General features: G+C 44.1%; 1 non-coding gene across 1 annotated transcript; it reads left to right on the forward strand.

Moving 5' to 3' along the window:
• The first annotated feature begins 242 nt into the window (after nt 1-242).
• On the forward strand, nt 243-324 carry trnas-uga (transfer RNA serine (anticodon UGA)). Its single transcript has one exon. It is a non-coding gene; the product is annotated as a tRNA-Ser (tRNA).
• Nucleotides 325-5,062: the final 4,738 nt, after the last annotated feature.

Here is a 5,062-nt window from a genome sequence, read left to right on the forward strand (position 1 = left end):
TCAGGTTAAAAGCTTTACAATTATGAATTTAAATCACCCAAATGATCCAGAGATGGTATTTTATGTCAGAGATCCAGTACCCGTCAAAGACAGACACTCCCAAGCTCTTTTCAACCTTGCAGCTCTCTGGAAACACACAGACACACACAAGCTTCAATGCAATAACTTCCTGAAGTGATTCCAGGCTGGTTTTAGAATATATTCTATCGACCAAATTACTAATGAATAACGCAGTGAACACTGCTGCGATGGCCGAGTGCTTAAGGCGTTGGACTTGAAATCTTATGGGGTTTCCCCGCGCAGGTTCGAATCCTGCTCACAGCGACTGTGTTTCAAAATGTTTGTTCGACTCCCCGCACAAGGTGCTGAATCGGAATGTTTGTAAATGAACGGTTTGAACCTATATCGAGTTCAGTCAGATATTTAACATTTTTTGGGGGAAACTGAACGAAATATAAAGAAACTCGCACTCAAATCAACAAAGGGGTGTTAAGGGGCAGCACGGGAGCCTTGTGGATTGCTTCACTGCTCCAGGGTCCCAGGTTCGATTCCAGCTTGGGTCACTGTCTGTGCGGAGTCTGCACATCCTCCCCGTGTGTGCGTGGGTTTCCTCCGGGTGCTCCGGGTACCTCCCACAGTCCAAAGATGTGCAGGTTAGGTGGATTGGCCATGATAAATTGCCCTTAGTGTCCAAATTTGCCCTTAGTGTTGGGTGGGGTTACTGGGTTATGGGGATAGGGTGGCGGTGTTGACTTTGGGTAGGGTGCTCGTTCCAAGAGCCGGTGCAGACTCGATGGGCCGAATGGCCTCCTTCTGCACTGTAAATTCTATGATTCTATAATTCTATGAATCAATAAATAATAACGTTTCCTGCAACTTTTGGAAGGAGAAGCAGGAACGGCAGCGACTGGAAACGTGGTTTAGTTTCATTCAGCTGAATGTATTTCTGGGGAACATGATCGAGGCAGAAATGGAACATATTTGAAAAATATTTTCTTGTTCTCTTTCCTTTGTCTATCTATCTGTTTCTTTTTCTCACCTCACTCTTTGTTTTTGTGCTTCTCCGGGGACTGATTGGATACACAGTGAAACTCAGCCCCATCTCATTCCAACTCTTTTGGACGAATACGTCCTGGTGATGGACGGTCCTGAATCATTGGAAGAATCGACAAACTATTCCATTCTTGTCCTTGTGAGAAGTTCCATTCCTGGTTGTGAGGTGGTTCTGGGATAAAGGGATCGAGAGAGAATGAGGTGACTGCAGTCTGACTCTTACTCTGAAAACCAGTTAGTGCGCCCTTGTACAAAGTGGATGTGTTTGAGAACAGGAGGAAAGCAGATCATGGGCCTGTGATTGATTTTATTGAGCCGGACCTTGAAAAGTGAAGCAAACTTCTAACCAGTCGGTGTCTGTCTGAGAACTGGTAAGGAATTACGGCTGATATTGAAACGGTTCATCTTTAAGGTCACTAAGATGATTGATGCAGGTAGGGCAGTAGATGTTGTCTATATGGACTTCAGTAAGGCCTTTGACAAGGTCCCTCATGGTAGACTAGTACAAAAGGTGAAGTCACACGGGATCAGGGGTGAACTGGCAAGGTGGATACAGAACTGGCTAGGCCATAGAAGGCAGAGGGTAGCAATGGAGGGATGCTTTTCTAATTGGAGGGCTGTGACCAGTGGTGTTCCACAGGGATCAGTGCTGGGACCTTTGCTCTTTGTAGTATATATAAATGATTTGGAGGAAAATGTGACTGGTCTGATTAGTAAGTTTGCAGACGACACAAAGGTTGGTGGAATTGCGGATAGCGATGAGGACTGTCTGAGGATACAGCAGGATTTAGATTGTCTGGAGACTTGGGCGGTGAGATGGCAGATGGAGTTTAATCCGGACAAATGTGAGGTAATGCATTTTGGAAGGTCTAATGCAGGTAGGGAATATACAGTGAATGGTAGAACCCTCAAGAGTATTGAAAGTCAAAGAGATCTAGGAGTACAGGTCCACAGGTCATTGAAAGGGGCAACACAGGTGGAGTAGGTAGTCAAGAAGGCATACGGCATGCTTGCCTTCATTGGCCGGGGCATTGAGTATAAGAATTGGCAAGTCATGTTGCAGCTGTATAGAACCTTAGTTAGGCCACACTTGGAGTATAGTGTTCAATTCTGGTCGCCACACTACCAGAAGGATGTGGAGGCTTTAGAGAGGGTGCAGAAGAGATTTACCAGAATGTTGCCTGGTATGGAGGGCATAAGCTATGAGGAGCGGTTGAATAAACTCGGTTTGTTCTCACTGGAACGAAGGAGGTTGAGGGGCGACCTGATAGAGGTATACAAAATTATGAGGGGCATAGACAGAGTGGATAGTCAGAGGCTTTTCCCCAGGGTAGAGGGGTCAATTACTAGGGGGCATAGGTTTAAGGTGAGAGGGGCAAGGTTTAGAGTAGATGTACGAGGCAAGTTTTTTACGCAGAGGGTAGTGGTTACCTGGAACTCGCTACCGGAGGAGGTAGTGGAAGCAGGGACGATAGGGACATTTAAGGGGCATCTTGACAAATATATGAATAGGATGGGAATAGAAGGATACGGACCCAGGAAGTGTAGAAGATTGTAGTTTAGTCGGGCAGTATGGTCGGCACGGGCTTGGAGGGCCGAAGGGCCTGTTCCTGTGCTGTACATTTCTTTGTTCTTTGTTCTTTTTTGTTAATTAGTTACAGCAAATCGATTCTTTCAGAGGTGTTGGTGTGTTGTTTTCAGAGACACTGTCATAGTTTCTGAAAATATGATTTGTGCTTGTTTTTGTTTTTTCAGTAATTTGGAAATCTATTTGGAGCGGGTGCAGTTGGTCAATATCTGTGCCTCTTGCTTGGCAGCTCCCCGGGAAGCAGCAGCTCCATTCCTATCGAGATCTGTGGACACAAACAGGAGACCCAAACTATTGAGCACTGCTGCCATCTCCTGGCTGAAAGCAAGTTGTGCAACAAGTTAACGATGTATTCGTGACACGTTTCAGTCGGAGCAAAATAACATTAACATGGTTAAATATTATCATTGTAGTAATCACATTTAAATCCCCAGATATCTGATTTCTGACTGAGCGACCCAGCTCATCCCGATCTATCGGAAAATAAAAGATTCCCATTACAGCCATATTGGTTACAAGAATATCCAATCTCTGATTTAATACATTCCCCCGCTTCATTGTTTGTGTATTCGTTCTATAAACACATTGACATTGCCCGGGGACAGGTGGTGGTATAGTGGTGACTGTCCCAGCATTTGACCCAGCTTCAGTTCCTGGCCATCACAGTGGTGAATTATTTAATTAAATATCGATTGTCAGGACAGAAAAGGAGGGGACACGCCTCATATAAAATTCACCAACTGTTCTCATCACCCATGGGTTTCTTATCTAATAACCAGCATCAATTTGTTTTGCGTGTATACATGGTTTAAATAAACAACAATCTTCAACATTAATAACTAAGTTCTCAGTCAGAAACAATAGTAAATAGGTGGGTTAAACGGGCCAGAAATACGAGCCACGCAAAGTTCCGTTTACAGAATGAGCTTAAAACACTCCTAGTGGCTGAATAAATTAATCACTAAGTAAGTTACATAATTAATACCAGTAAAAAGTTATTACTGAAACCGGATGAAAAGGGCAGCATCTGGACACAAGGACAAGGTAAGGTCTCAGATCAGAGTAAGAGTCCTATGAAATGACACACAGAACATCAGAAATAAATTGCTTAAATACATTTATTGTGGACTGGTGCAATCTCCTGGCTGAACGGGAGCCGTGTGACACAGACACTTTCATTCAGGGGCGTTTCAAATTGGAGTGAAATGTACACAAACAACACGAATTTCTTTCTGCTCACTGTGCCCAGTTATAGTGATCTGTCTTAAACAGCAGGAGCGGGACCCGCAGTCTTCACCTTGTTTTAAAAGAATTTAGAGTACCCAATTCATTTTTCCCAATTAAGGGGCAATTTAGCGTGGCCAATCCACCTAGCTTGCACGTATTTGGATTCTGGCGGCGAAACTCACGCAAACACGGGAGAAGGTGCAAACTTCGTGGAATCAATCAGGAGACCCAAACTATTGCGCACTGCTGCCATCTCCTGGCTGAAAGCAAGTTGTGCAACAAGGTAACGAGGTATTCGTGACACGTTTCAATTGGAGCAAAATAACATTAACATGGTTAAATATTATCACTGTAGTAATCACATTTAACTCCCCAGATATCTGATTTCTGACTGAGCGATCTGTTCATCCCGATTTATCGGAAAATGAAGGATTCCAATTACAGCCGTATTGGTTACAAGAATATCCAATCTCTGATTTAATACATTCTCCCGCTTCATTGCATGTGTATTCGTTCTATAAATACAGGCAAAGTTTGAAGAAATCAGTAACAGAGTGACCAATGTTCCCGGAGAGGTGAAACTGCCGCCCCGAACTTCATTTTATGAAGGTGATTCCAGTCACTCCCCACTTTCCCATCAGAACAACGTCCCAGAAGAAATCAAATCACCTTCACAGAACAACCATTCAGCACGAAAGTAAATGATCTGAACTATGCTGACCAGAATCAGTGTGCTCAAACGTGTGTTCTTGTTGAAAGAAAAAATGAGGAAGTGAATAGTGTGGCTACCGCAGGGCAGTAATGTTGTAGCTCCTGGTTTAAGGAGCAGAGTGCCGCAGCGGAAGCGTGTTGGGTCATTAGCCCGAGGTCGAGGAATCGAGGCTATTCTCTGCTATTTACATCCTCCCTGACACGAAAAGTAAAAATAACGCACGTTCCTGTTTGCTTTGCAGCAAATACCTATCAGAAACTTTCTTGCAGTCTCATCCCGACATTAAACCCAGGAATGACGCAGACAGCGTGACACATTACAACATTGTAAAGCTCACACAGAGGGAACCACAGAGAAAATGCTTTAAAGTCTCAGCAGGTCTGACCAGATCTGTAGGGAGAGAAAAGAGTTAACGTTTCGAGTCCAGATGACACTTTGTCAAAGCTGGACCGGATACGATATCCAGTAGTACACCACAAAGG

Source organism: Scyliorhinus torazame, chromosome 24 (genome assembly GCF_047496885.1).
Source record: "Scyliorhinus torazame isolate Kashiwa2021f chromosome 24, sScyTor2.1, whole genome shotgun sequence".
NCBI classification, from domain to species: Eukaryota; Metazoa; Chordata; class Chondrichthyes; order Carcharhiniformes; family Scyliorhinidae; genus Scyliorhinus; species Scyliorhinus torazame.